Here is a 15540-nt window from a genome sequence, read left to right on the forward strand (position 1 = left end):
CTGATGGTTTTATAAACAGGAGTTTCTCTGCACAAGCTCTCTCTCTTTGCCTGCTGCCGTCCACCTAAGATGTGACTTGCTCCTCCTTGCCTTCTACCATGATTGTGAGGCCTCCCCAGTCATGTGGAACTATAAGTCCAGTAAAACTCTACTTTTTTTTTTTTTTTTTTTTTGAGCCAGAGTCCCGGTCTGTCGCCCAGGACAGAGGTCAGTGGCGCGATCTCGGCTCACTGCATGCTCCGCCTCCTGGGTTTACGCCATTCTCCTGCCTCAGTCTCCGCAGTAGCTGGGACTACAGGCGCCCGCCTCCACGCCCGGCTAATTTTTTTGTATTTTTAGTAGAGACGGGGTTTCACCGTGTAAGCCAGGATGGTCTCGATCTCCTGACCTCGTGATCCGCCCGCCTTGGCCTCCCAAAGTGCTGGGATTACAGGCATGAGCCACCGCGCCCGGCCAAACTCTTTTGTAAATTGCCCGGTTTTGGGTATGTCTTGATCAGCAGCATGATCTGAAAACAGACTAATACAAAGAGTATACCAAAATCTTGGAGTATCCCATCTTCCCTTGTACGTTTCTTTGCTCCATGTCCTTACCCAAAGATCATAAACATAATCGCATCCACCACAATTCTTGACATGCAAGAAGAAACTGCCCTGCTGGCTTCTTTTCAGGAACCTTTCTGTTGAGCAGCATGAGCCCAAGTGAGTTTACCCTTTCATGCATAATTCGTCCCCTAAATCTCCAGTCCCCTACACTCCCGGGGAGAATGGGAGAGACATGGCTCTTTTCGGATGATGTGCTGGCTGCAGTACTTTTAATGTAAGTTTGCTCTTAGCTTTTTATCTTCTGGTCTATAGGTCATTAAACATTTTATAACCATTCCCAGTCTCAGGACTGCCAGCTAATTTTTCTATCTCAGGTGTAAGATGAGCCAAATTATTTTTCCTTTATAAATATTTTAAAATATATTTGAATTCACACAAAGACATAGCAAACAATATCTTTAATATAGAGTACAAATATTTCCTCAACATATATTACATACATATTACTTAGCAATCTAATTTATTTGGACTTCAGGAATGAGGAAACCAGTTTAAGTCTCTGTTTAAAAAGACGTGTTGGGCCAGTGTGGTGGCTCATGCCTGTAATCCTAGCAATTTGAGTGGCAGAGTGGGGAGGGTCACTGGAGTTCAGGAGTTTGAGACCAGCCTGGGCAACACGGGGAGAACATAGGGCAATGCAGCTCAGGAGGGTGGGATTACTTAGGGGGGTGAGGTAGGAGGATCACTTGAGCTCAGGAGGTTGAGGCTACAGTGACCTGTAATCATGCCACTGCACTCCAGCCTGGGCAACAGACACCCTATCTCAAAAAAATAAATAAAAAGTCTTGTTATGTGTTCCTCTCTGAGGCCTATTTTTTGCAAAAGACATTGGCCCATTAAGAAAACATTCCATCTAAACCCTAAGTAATAATCTCAAGTCATTGTTCAAATTAAACGACGCTTCACATCTCACAGAATGTATTTGTTTTGATAGCAGACCCATGGATCACATGCTGTTTATAATGCTTGGTAGACTGCAGAAAAGGGTGATATACAGGCAATATGACCCATGTAACCACAGAGAAGAATTTGTCTTTTCCCATCTGCACACATATGACCCAACCATGCTGTCTTGCACGTATTCTAGCTTGCACTTCTTTACTTCCTGGATGAAACAATGATTACTTTTACTTATTTATGACATCCTATCTCGAAAAAGAATCTAAAGCAGTTTGCAAAGTTGATTAATAGCCGTTGGAAAAATAGAGCCCAGGGCCAAAGTTGGGTTTATCAGGAAGAGATTTACACCACACTAAGCATAACAGTTGATCAATGCCAGGAGTGAGCTAAAAATTGCATGGGAAGACTTATTGATGCTCATTATGTAATTTTTGAGCAGTGCAAATACAAATGCACTGTAAAATCTGCAAAATAGAGCAGGTTACATCAACCTAGACCATTTGCAATTATGAAAATTTTGTTGACAGCTTCAAAAATAAAGGTCATTTGTGTAACAAAATATACAAAGCTTGTCTTTGAATAAGAGCCACTGTTTACCTGAACAGATATTAGGTCCAACTACAAACAAAATTTTCCTGTAAAGGAAAAGGTGAGATTTGCTGATTTGTTTTTCTCTGCCAGTGTAAAGAATGATGATGCCAGGAAGAATTTTTTTGGAACATGTATACAAACAGGCCAAGATTCCCCTGAAATAAGGCCTAGAACTTTGGCATGATACAGTATTTCCCAATGTAGAATCATTTATTATGAGGGCATTGAGCTTTTTTGAATTTTCTTCAGAAGGCATATTTTAAAATACATCTCAAATCTGAACATCCTAGTCCAGTCTCCGCCATTTCTTACTTGGACTATTGCAGTAGTTCTTCAGTTGTTCTTTTTTCTTCCATGCTTTCGGCACTACTGGCAAGCAAAGTGTTCACTAATGAGTGAACAATTACATTTATCCGCAAGCTGAAATACGATGTTATTTTGTTTTGACTGAAATTCCAACTCAGTGTGAGAATACTGGTAAGTTCATATAAATCAAAGTTCTAATTGGAAGTCATTTATATGAGTGTATCATTACCTTTTTCCCCTAAGAATTCTTTTAGACTTTTTTTTAATGACCGCCTTGAAATTTTAGTACAATAGATGCACTGTGCTTTATGTATAAAAGAGTAAGATGGGCCCAGCACAGTGGCTTACGCGTGTAATCCCAGCACTTTGGGAGGTTGAGGCAGGTGGATCACCTGAGGTCAGGACTTCGAGACCAGCCTGGCCAACATAATGAAACCCCATCTCTACTAAAAATCCAAGAAATCAGCTGGACCTGGTGGTGGGCACCTGTAATTCCAGCTCCTAGGGACGCTGAGGCAGGAGAATGGCTTGAACCCAGGAGGCGGAGATTGCAGTGAGCCGAGATCATGCCTTTGCACTTCAGCCCGGGCAACAAGGGCAAAACTCAGTCTCAAAAAACAACAACAAAAAAAAGAGTAAGATGTGTTCAATCGTACCACAAGAACCAATTTTTGCTTCCATTGAGAATGTATGATGTATTGAGTAAAATGAGGAAAACTAATGTATTACTTAGTATACTATAGTTAGTCTCATGGAGAAAATCTTCCTAAATATGGGATCCATAGGAGAAAAATAGTGGTTCTAACTGATTTTTTCTTAAAATCAAGAACCAGATAAATAGCTGTTAACTCTGTCATCTTTCTGGGCTATGTCTTCTTAATGCCAGTTGTATTCCTTCTTCCATGCAGTTGAGAAACTATGGAAAATACAGGAAATATACTGCACACAGAGCCCCTGCCTGTAGTTCCTGTCTAGCTTGCTGGCTATATTGGTTGATTATATGCCTGCTATCTGTGCCTCTTTACAATTCATAATACATTCAGGGCTTTGTGGCCTTTTCTGCTGTCTCCTACATGAAGGGGTTCAGACCACAAGCATGCAAAAAGTAAGCAATCAGAGGCAATAATAAAACAACACAGAACGAAACTATAAGAAGATATAAGGCCAAGGCAGTATATAATTAAGGGTCAGGTGACTAATCCAAGAGTTAATGATTTTCAAAGTACAGCTTGTGGAACCTCCAGAGAGGCATCCCAGAGGCTGTCACAGAGTCAAAAAAGCATCCGAATTTAGGTCCAGGAGCAGGGTTTGTCAAGATGTAAGACTTAAGGTCTCCCACCATCACTCAACCAGAACCCTTCACTTTCATACATTTTTTGTTTTGGCATTTTGCATGTTTTCTTTAAAGAACAATGTAATGATTTAGTCTGTTCTGTGAAGTTTTTTCTACATTTGAACTGATTGAATTTAGAAAATTCTTTTCAGAGGTATGATTTTTTTTTAATATTGGCACACTTAATATTAAAACTATTTGATCAGAAGATACTTAAATGTCAGAATCAACCACTGTTGTGAGAATCCAAACATAATACCAGTGCTCTGAGGATACTCATTGTGCTAGTCTTTATGGCAATTGTTTCCAAATGTTAGTATTTATCAGAATCACCTGGAGGCCTTGTTGAAACAAGAGTTCTGATTCAGTAGGCCTGGGTGGGGCAATTTGCTTTTTAGTAGGTAGTAAGACTTGGCACCAACATAAATAAAAATGGTTTAAAATCACTACAAAAGAAGCCCAAAAGAATTTTTTTCTAAATACTGAAGATTTATCTTCTATACCTGGGGATGCCTCCTGCTCACTTTCATTTTAGCCATGGTATTAAAATTAAAATACAGGTGCCATATAAGCATCAATAACTAATTTTGAGTTTGTAGGTTCTGTCATATGGTCAATTCCTATTAAGAATCAAAAGACTATGAAAGCCTAATAGAGCTACAAGTAGTTCTGTTCCCTATACCACTTTTTTTTTTTTTTGAGACAGAGTCTTGCTCTGTTGCCCAGGCTGGAGTGCAGTGTCAGAATTTCAGCTCACTGCAACCTCTACCTCCTGGGCTCAAGCTGTCCTCCCGCCTGAGCCTCCCAAGTAGCTGGGCTACAGGGGCATGCCATCTATACCTGGCTAATTTTTGTATTTTTTGTAGAGACAGGGTTTCACCATGTTGCCCAGACTGCCCTTGAACTCCTGTGCTCAAGCAATCCTCCCACCTTGGCCCCCCAAATTGCTAGGATTACAGGTGTGAGCCACTGAGCCCAGCATCGTATACCACTTTCTGCAAGAATATAAAAGGCAGGACAGTACCACCCTATGTGATTAACACAGTTGACTAGAGGTGTCCAGCACTAATCTCCACTTCAAAGAAGGACCAAAATGGTGAGTAGAGTATGTTGAATAGAGTATGTAAGGGAGAACGCTAGAATTCAGCAGGGAAGTGACAGTGACCCTCTGAGGAGGGAAACTCAAGATGATAGCCTAGAGAGGGCAGCAAAGCAGCTGGCCAGAGCCAGGAGGGGTTCCCCATTGTGAGGATCCCCATTGCAAGAGATATCCAACAGCCCAGTTTCCCATAACACACACATGCAATCCTAGTGACAGGAAAGCCATTTGGGCCTCAAAAGCCCTGGGCTTAGTAAAGGGAGCTGCTTTGAGTCCGTGTGATTACATTGTCCAGAATAGGGAATTCACACTGGGTTCCAGTCACCCTCCAGAACCCAGGCTGCTGTCACATGACACCATTTTAAGAATGGAACAAACACCAGGCTACATCCTGCCCTGGGGTCCAAGAACCCCTGCATTTCCACATCCCTGAGGCCCAGCCAAGATTCCCCTCATATCTACTTAGGGCTGCAGCATCATGACACCAGCTGCACTCAGCACTGTGGCTGCATGCCAGACACCCAAGCCCACACAGTGCCCTACACTCTGGGAGACAGGTGGTCTTGCATATTAGGGAGGCTGCCCCTAGGATTTAGGGAGCTGAAGCTTGTACTCCCCAAAGCCCAAGAATCACCTGCCAGGGGCTGCCACCACCAACAATTACCTTGCCCCCTCCAGCAGCAGGGCTGCCACAGACCCGAGTGTGCCTCTGAGAGACTTAAAAGCCAATCCACCACTGGCACATGCACATGCTGCCAGTGGACCCTGGAACTGATCCTTACCAGGGCTCACTGCTGCCATAGTCTGTGCTCATGCACAATCCAGGGACCTGAGAACCAGCCCATCTAGCATCCCAGGCTCCAGAAAAGCCTCACCACAGCCTGCATAAACAACTGTAACCTAAGCTACTAAGAAACTTATAGACACCACTGACATTGATACAGTCAAAGAAATCATATAGGAACTACACTATGACACCACTGCAACCACACCTCATGTACTCAACCCAACTGACAGTATAGATATATCTGCAGGAAAAAGTCTTTCACTATGAAAACTACTGCATAAAACTGGAAGAAGTGACTATTACGCAAGATGTGTAGATATCAGTGTATGTACACAAAAAACATGAATAAGCCAGGAACATGACACCACAAAAGGAACATAATAATTATCCAGTGACAGATCCTAAAGAAAAAAACATAAAATTCTTAAAAAGGATTTCAAAATATTAATATAGTTGTATTAATAATAAAATAGTATTGATGTTAATGAAAATACAATTATTAATGAATTGATACATAATATTAATGATTAAAATACTATTTTCTTAAGGAAACAGTGAGGCATAAGAGAATACAAAGAATACAAAGAAATTTTTAATAACAATTCATGACGGGAATGGAAAAATTTGAAGAGATAGTATATTAGTCCATTCTTGCACTGCTACAAAGAAATACCTGAGACCGGGTAATTGATAAAGAAAAAACATTTAATTGGCTTACAGCTCCACAGTCTGCATAGGAAACATAATGGTGGCATCTGCTTGGCCTTTGGGGAGGTCTCAGGAAACTTACAAATATGGCAGAAGGCAAAGGGGGAGCAAGCACTTTGCATGTCTGGAGCAAGAGGAAGAAAGAGAAGGGGAGATACTACACACTTTTAAACAACCAGATCTTGTGATAACTCACTCTCATCAAGACAATACCAAAGGGGATGGTGTTAAACCATGAGAAACTCTCCCCCATGATCCAATCACCTCCCAGGCCTACCTCCAGCATTGGGGATTACAATTTGACATGAGATTTGGGTAAGGACACAGATCCAAACCATATCAGATAGATATTATTAAAAATAACCAAACAGAAATCCTAGAACTGAAGAATTTGATGATAAAATAAAAAATACAATTGAGTGCTTCAATATTAAACTAGATCAAGCAGAAAAAAGAATTTCTGTACTAGAAGACAGATCTTTTAAAATAACCCAGTCAAACAAATAAAAAGAATAAAAAGGAATAAAGAAAGCCTATGTGACATACAGGACAACATCAAGGGAACAAATATTCAAATTATGAGTGATCCAGAAGGAGAAAATATGACAAAAGGCATAAAAAGCCTATTTAATTAAAAAATAGCAGAAAACTTCCGAAGTCTTGGAAGAATTATAGAAATGCAGATAGAGGAAGTTTAAACATTCCCAAATAGATTTAACCCAAAAATGTCATCTCCAAGGCACATTATTGTCAAATTGTCAAACATCAAGAAGTAAAGAGAGAATTCTAAAAATAGCAAGAAAAAAAGCATCAAGTCACACATAAGGGAATCCCCATCAGACTAATATCAGATTTCTCAGCAGAAACCTTACAGGCCAGAGAAAATGGGATGATAGCCTCAAAGTGCTGAGAGAAGAAAACTGCTAGTCAAGAACACTAAACTGAGCAAAGCTGTAATTCAGGAATAAAGGTAAAAATGAAGTCTTTCCTAGAGAAGCAAAATGTGAGGGAATTTATCACCACTAGACTAGCCCTATAACAAATGCTTAAGGAAGTTCTACAAACAGAAGCTAAAAGATGATATCTATGCCTGTAATCCCAGCACTTTGGGAGGCCGAGGTGGGTGGATCACGAGGTCAGGAGATCGAGACCATCCTGGCTAACACGGTGAAACCCTGTCTCTACTAAAAATACAAAAAATTACCCGGGCACGGTGGCAGGCAACTGTAGTCCCAGCTACTCGGGAGGCTGAGGCAGGAGAATGGCGTGAACCTGGGAGGCGGAGCTTGCAGTGAGCCGAGATCGTGCCACTGCCCTCTGGCCTGGGCGAAAGAGCAAGACTCCGTCTCAAAAAAAAAAAAAAAAGAAAACACATGAAAGCGTAAAACTCACTGGTAGAACAGATACGCAAGTGAGAAGGAGAAAGGAATAAAAGGTTATCACTACAGAAAACCACCAAATGGCAAAGATAAGCAAGAGAGGAAAAAGGCCACAAAGGATATATTAGACAATCAGAAATCAACTAACCAAATGACAGGAGTAAGTCCTCACCTATCAATAACAATCATGAATGTAAACCATTTAAATCCCCTATTTAAGAGATACAGAGTCACTGAACGGATTTAAAAACTGAAGACCCACCTATATACTAGAAATGCACTTCATCTGTAAAGACACACACAGACTGAAAGTAAAGGGATGGAAAAAGGTATTCCACACAAACGGAAACCAAAAGTGTGTGGGGGAAGCTTGACTTATATCAGACTAAATAGACTATAAGTCAAAAAAATAAATAGAAAGAGACAAAGAAGATCATTACATTATGATAAAGGGATCAATTCAGCAAGAGAATATAACAATTGTAAATGAATATGCACCCAACACAGGATCACCTACACATTAAAAGCAAACATTATTAGAGATAAAGAGAGATACTTACCAATACAATAATAGCTGGGGACTTTAACATCCCACTTTCGTCATTGGACAGGTCATGTAAACAGAAAATCAATAAAGAAACATAGAATTAAACTGCACTATAGACTAAATGACCAAACAGACATCTACAGAACATTGTATCCAACAGTTATAGAGTATGCATTCTTCTCATCAGCACATGAAACATTCTCTAGGATAGATCATATTTTATACCACAAAACAAATCTCAACAAATATAAAAAATAGAAATCCTATCAAATTTAGGAAATCTCAGAAAAAAGTTGATAAATTCCTGGGCAGACATAACCTGCCAAGATAGAACTAGGAAGAAACAGAAAACCTGAACACACCAATAGCAGACCAAAGTAACAAGATTGAATCAGTAGTAAAATGCCTCCTAACAAAGAAAAGCCCAGGACCAGATGGCTTTACTGCTAAATTCTACCAAACATTTAAAGAAGAATTAGCAAGAATTCTTTTCAAACTATTTCAAAAAATTGAAGAAGAGGGAATTATTCCTAACTCATTTTATGAGGCCACCACTACCCTGATAACAAAACCAGACCAGGACACAACAAATAAAGAAAACACAGATGCAAAAATCCTCAACAAAATACTGACAATCTGAACCTAACAACACAGTGAGATTATACATCATGATCCAGTAGGATTTATCCCAGTGATGCGAAGATGGTTCAATGAATGCAAATCAGTACTTGTAATTCTACACATCAACAGAATAAAGGACAAAAAATATATGATAATCTCAATAAATGCAGAAAAATAATTTGATAAAATTCAACATCTTTCATGATAAAAACCCTACAAATGTTATGTATAGAAGGAACATACCTCAATGAAATAAAGGCCGTATAGGACACATTCACAGCTACTGTGCTGAATACAGAAAGGCTGAAAGCCTTTCCTCTAAGAACTGGGGCAAGGCAAAATTGCCTCTTTCACTACTCTTTTTTTTTTATTTTTTTATTTTATTTTATTTTTATTTTTTCTCTTTGTTTGCCTAAGTTTTACTTTTTTTATTATTATTATACTTTAGGTTTTAGGGTACATGTGCACAATGTGCAGGCTTGTTACATATGTATCCATGTGCCATGTTGTTTTCCTGCACCCATTAACTCGTCATTTAACATTAGGTATATCTCCTAATGCTGTCCCTCCCCCGTCCCCCCACCCCACAACAGTCCCCGGTGTGTGAAGTTCCCCTTCCTGTGTCCATGTGTTCTCATTGTTCAATTCCCACCTATGAATGAGAACATGCAGTGTTTGGTTTTTTGTCCTTGCTATAGTTTACTGAGAATGATGTTTTCCAGTTTCATCCATGTCCCTACAAAGGACATGAACTCATCATTTTTTATGGCTGCATAGTATTCCATGGTGTATATGGAATTTTCTTAATCCAGTCTATTGTTGTTGGACATTTGGGTTGGTTCCAAGTCTTTGCTATTGTGAATAGTGCCACAACAAACATACGTGTGCATGTGTCTTTATAGCAGCATGATTTATAGTCCTTTGGGTATATACCCAGTAATGGGATGGCTGAGTCAAATGGTATTTCTAGTTCTAGATCCCTGAGGAATCGCCACACTGACTTCCACAATGGTTGAACTAGTTTACAGTCCCACCAACAGTGTAAAAGTGTTCCTATTTCTCCACATCCTCTCCAGCACCTGTTGTTTCCTGACTTTTTAATGATGGCCATTCTAACTGGTGTGAGATGGTATCTCACTGTGGTTTTGATTTGCATTTCTCTGATGGCCAGTGATGATGAGCGTTTTTTCATGTGTTTTTTGGCTGCATAAATGTCTTCTTTTGAGAAGTGTCTGTTCATGTCCTTTGCCCACTTTTTGATGGGGTGGTTTGTTTTTTTCTTGTAAATTTGTTTGAGTTCATTGTAGATTCTGGATATCAGCCCTTTGTCAGATGAGTAGGTTGCAAAAATTTTCTCCCATTCTGTAGGTTGCCTGTTCACTCTGACGGTAGTTTCTTTTGCTGTGCAGAAGCTCTTGAGTTTAATTAGATCCCATTTGTCAGTTTTGGCTTTTCTTGCCATTGCTTTTGGTATTTTAGACATGAAGTCCTTGCCCACGCCTATGTCCTGAATGGTATTGCCTAGGTTTTCTTGTAGGATTTTAATGGTTTTAGGTCTAACATGTAAGTCTTTAATCCATCTTGAATTAATTTTTGTATAAGGTGTAAGGAAGGGATCCAGTTTCAGCTTTCTACATATGGCTAGCCAGTTTTCCCAGCACCATTTATTAAATAGGGAATCCTTTCCCCATTTCTTGTTTTTGTCAGGTTTGTCAAAGATCAGATAGTTGTAGATATGCAGCATCATTTCTGAGGGCTCTGTTCTGTTCCATTGATCTATGTCTCTGTTGTGGTACCAGTACCATGCTGTTTTGGTTACTGTAGCCTTGTAGTATAGTTTGAAGTCAGGTAGCGTGATGCCTCCAGCTTTGTTCTTTTGGCTTAGGATTGACTTGGCGATGCGGGCTCTTTTTTGGTTCCATATGAACTTTGAAGTAGTTTTTTCCAATTCTGTGAAGAAAGTCATTGGTAGCTTGATGGGGATGGCATTGAATCTATAAATTACCTTGGGCAGTATGGCCATTTTCACGATATTGATTCTTCCAACCCATGAGCATGGAATGTTCTTCCATTTGTTTGTATCCTCTTTTATTTCATTGAGCAGTGGTTTGTAGTTCTCCTTGAAGAGGTCCTTCACATCCCTTGTAAGTTGGATTCCTAGGTATTTTATTCTCTTTGAAGCAATTGTGAATGGGATTTCAGTCATGATTTGGCTCTCTGTTTGTCTGTGATTGGTGTACAAGAATGCTTGTGATTTTTGTACATTGATTTTGTATCCTGAGACTTTGCTGAAGTTGCTAATCTGCTCAAGGAGATTTTGGGCTGAGACGATGGGGTTTTCTAGATATACAATCATGTCGTCTGCAAACAGGGACAATTTGACTTCCTCTTTTCCTAATTGAATACCTTTTATTTCCTTCTCCTGCCTGATTGCCCTGGCCAGAACTTCCAGCACTATGTTGAATAGGAGTGGTGAGGGAGGGCATCCCTATCTTGTGCCAGTTTTCAAAGGGAATGCTTCCAGTTTTTGCCCATTCAGTATGATATTGGCTGAGGGTTTGTCGTAGATAGCTCTTATTATTTTGAGATATGTCCCATCAATACCTAATTTATTGAGAGTTTTTAGCATGAAGTGTTGTTGAATTTTGTCAAAGGCCTTTTCTGCATCTATTGAGATAATCATGTGGTTTTTGTCTTTGGTTCTGTTTATATGCTGGATTACATTTATTGATTTGTGTATGTTGAACCAGCCTTGCATCCCAGGAATGAAGCCCACTTGATCATGGTGTATAAGCTTTTTGATGTGCTGCTGGATTCGGCTTCCCAGTATTTTATTGAGGATTTTTGCATCAATGTTCATCAACGATATTGGTCTGAAATTCTCTTTTTTGGTTGTGCCTCTGCCAGGCTTTGGTATCAGGACGATGCTGGCTTCATAAAATGAGTTAGGGAGGATTCCCTCTTTTTCTATCAATTGGAATGGTTTCAGAAGGAATGGTACCAGTTCTTCCTTGTACCTCTGGTAGAATTTGGCTGTCAATCCTCAGGTCCCGGACTCTTTTTGGTTGGTAAGCTATTGATTATTGCCACAATTTCAGAACCTGTTATTGCTCTATTCAGAGATTCAACTTCTTCCTGGTTTAGTCTTGGGAGGGTGTATTTGTCGAGGAATTTATCCATTTCTTCTAGCTTTTCTAGTTTATTTGCATAGAGGTGTTTGTAGTATTCTCTGATGGTAGATTGTATTTCTGTGGGATCAATGGTGATATCCCCTTTTTCATTTTTTATTGCATCTATTTGATTCTTCTCTCTTTTCTTCTTTATTAGTCTTGCTAGCAGTCTACCAATTTTGTTGATCTTTCAAAAAACCAGCTCCTGGATTCATTAATTTTTTGAAGGGTTTTTTGTGTCTCTATTTCCTTCAGTTCTGCTCTGATTTTAGTTATTTCTAGCCTTCTGCTAGCTTTTGAATGTGTTTGCTCTTGCTTTTCTAGTTCTTTTAATTGTGATGTTAGGGCATCAATTTTGGATCTTTCCTGCTTTCTCTTGTGGGCATTTAGTGCTATAAATTTCCCTCTACACACTGCTTTGAATGTGTCCCAGAGATTCTTGTATGTTGTGTCTTTGTTCTCGTTGGTTTCAAAGAACATCTTTATTGCTGCCTTCATTTCATTATGTACCCAATAGTCATTCAGGAGCAGGTTGTTCAGTTTCTGTGTAGTTGAGTGGTTTTGAGTGAGTTTCTTAATCCTGAGTTCTAGTTTGATTTCACTGTGGTCTGAGAGACAGTTTGTTATAATTTCTGTTCTTTTACATTTGCTGAGGAGAGCTTTACTTCCAACTATGTGGTCAATTTTGGAATAGGTGTGGTGTGGTGCTGAAAAAAATGTGTATTCTGTTGATTTGGGGTGGAGAGTTCTGTAGATGTCTATTAGGTCCACTTTGTGCAGAGCTGAGTTCAATTCCTGGATATCCTTGTTAACTTTCTGTCTCGTTGATCTGTCTAATGTTGACAGTGGGGTGTTAAAATCTCCCATTATTATTGTGTGGGAGTTTAAGTCCCTTTGTAGGTCACTCAGGACTTGCTTTATGAATCTGGGTGCTCCTGTGTTGGGTGCATATATATTTAGGATAGTTAGCTCTTCTTGTTGAATTGATCCCTTTACCATTATGTAATGGCCTTCTTTGTCTCTTTTGATCTTTGTTGGTTTAAAGTCTGTTTTATCAGAGACTAGGATTGCAACCCCTGCCTTTTTTTGTTTTCCATTTGCTTGGTAGATCTTCCTCCATCCCTTTATTTTGAGTCTATGTGTGTCTCTGCACGTAAGATGGGTTTCCTGAATACAGCACACTGATGGGTCCTGACTCCTTATCCAGTTTGCCAGTCTGTGTCTTTTAATTGGAGCATTTAGCCCATTTACATTTAAAGTTAATGTTGTTATGTGTGAATCTGATCCTGTCATTATGATGTTAGTTGGTTATTTTGCTCGTTAGTTGATGCAGTTTCTTCCTAGCTTCGATGGTCTTTACAATTTGGCATGTTTTTGCAGGGGCTGCTACTGGTTGTTCCTTTCCGTGTTTAATGCTTCCTTCAGGATCTCTTTTAGGGCAGGCCTGGTGGTGACAAAATCACTCAGCGTTTGCTTGTCTGTAAAGTGTTTTATTTCTCCTTCACTTATGAAGCTTAGTTTGGCTGGATATGAAATTCTGGGTTGAAAATTCTTTTCTTTAAGAATGTTGAATATCGGCCCCCACTCTCTTCTGGCTTGTAGAGTTTCTGCAGAGAGATCAGCTATTAGTCTGATGGGCTTCCCTTTGTGGGTAACCCGACCTTTCTCTCTGGCCGCCCTTAACATTTTTTCCTTCATTTCAACTTTGGTGAATCTGACAATTATGTGTCTTGGAGTTGCTCTTCTCGAGGAGTATCTTTGTGGCATTCTCTGTATTTCCTGAATCTGAATGTTGGCCTGCCTTGCTAGATTGGGGAAGTTCTCCTGGATAATATCTTGCAGAGTGTTTTCCTACTTGGTTCTATTCTCTCCGTCATTTTCAGGTACACCAATCAGACGTAGGTTTGGTCTTTTCACATAGTCCCAAATTTCTTGGAGGCTTTGTTCATTTCTTTTTATTCTTTTTTCTCTAAACTTCCCTTCTCACTTCATTTCATTCATTTCATCTTCCATCAGTGATACCCTTTCTTCTAGTTGATCGCTTCTGCTACCGAGGCTTCTGCAATCTTCACATAGTTCTTGATACTTGGCTTTCAGCTTCATCAGCTCCTTTAAGCCCTTCTCTCCATTGGTTATTCTAGTTATCCATTCGTCTAATTTTTTTTCAAAGTTTTTAACTTCTTTGCTATTGTTTTGAATTTCCTCCTGTAGTTCGGAGTAGTTTGATTGTCTGAAGCCTTCTTCTCTCAACTTGTCAAAGTCATCCTCCATCCGGCTTTGTTCCATTGCTGGTGAGGAACTGCGTTCCTTTGGAGGAGGAGAGGTGCTCTGCTTTTTAGAGTTTCCAGTTTTTCTGCTATGTTTTTTTCCCCATCTTTGTGGTTTTATCTACTTTTGGTCTTTGATGATGGTGATGTACAGATGGGTTTTTGGTGTGGATGTCCTTTCTGTTTGTTAGTTTTCCTTCTACCAGACGGGACCCTCAGCTGCAGGTCTGTTGGAGTTTACTAGAGGTCCACTCCAGACCCTGTTTGGCTGGGTATCAGCAGTGGTGGCTGCAGAACAGCGGATTTTCGTGAGACCACAAATTCAGCTGTCTGATAGTTGCTCTGGAAGTTTTGTCTCAGAGGAGTACCTGGCCGAGTGAGGTGTCAGTCTGTCCCTACTGGGGGGTGCCTCCCAGTTAAGCTGCTCGGGGGTGAGGGACCCACTTTAGGAGGCAGTCTGTCCATTCTCAGATCTCCAGCTGCATGCCGGGAGAACCACTAGTCTCTTCAAAGTTCAAACAGAAATGCAGAAATCACCCGTCTTCTGTGTTGCTCAGGCTGGGAGCTGCAGACTGGAGCTGTTCCTATTCAGCCATCTTGATGTTTTTACCAGTTTTACATCGCCTCTTTCACTACTCTTATTCAACATAGCACTGTAAGTCCTAGCCATAGCACTTAGGCAAAAAAAAAAAAAAAAAAAAAAAAAAAAGAGTAAATAAAGGGCATCCATACTGAAAAAGAGGAAGTAAAATTGTCCTTTGCAGACAACAAGATCTTATATGTAGGAAAACCTAAGATGCCATCAAAAAACTCTTAGAACTGATAGAAAAATCTAGTAAAGATGCAAGCTGCAAAGTCAGTATGCAAAGATTAGCAACAATTCTACACACTAATAATGAACTGGCTGAAAAGTAAATTAAGAAAGCAATCCCATTTATGATAAGAAAAGTAAAATACATAGGAATAAATGTGAAATATATCTACAATGAAAACTATAAAACTGATCAAGAAATTGAAGAGGATACATACACAAAAATGGAAAGACATCCCATAATCATGGATTGGAAGAGTTAGTACTGTTAAAATGACCATACTATCCAAAGCAATCTACAGATTCAATGGAATCCCAATCAAAACACTAATGACATTTTTCACCAAAATAGAAAAAAATCCTAAAATTTGTATGGAATCACACACACACACACACACAGACACAAAAAAAAAGAA

At 39.7% G+C, this 15540-nt stretch overlaps 1 long non-coding RNA gene across 1 annotated transcript in view; it reads left to right on the top strand.

The window, feature by feature from the left end:
• The first annotated feature begins 2460 nt into the window (after positions 1-2460).
• The window catches only part of LOC101177827, a 28572-nt gene continuing 15492 nt past the window's right edge, over positions 2461-15540 (top strand). Inside the window, exon 1 of the long non-coding RNA XR_001113245.1 lies at positions 2461-2573. This is a non-coding gene — a long non-coding RNA (uncharacterized LOC101177827). The remainder of the gene's footprint in view (positions 2574-15540) is intronic.

The sequence above is a fragment of the Nomascus leucogenys genome, chromosome 4, assembly GCF_006542625.1.
Source record: "Nomascus leucogenys isolate Asia chromosome 4, Asia_NLE_v1, whole genome shotgun sequence".
Lineage (NCBI taxonomy): Eukaryota > Metazoa > Chordata > Mammalia > Primates > Hylobatidae > Nomascus > Nomascus leucogenys.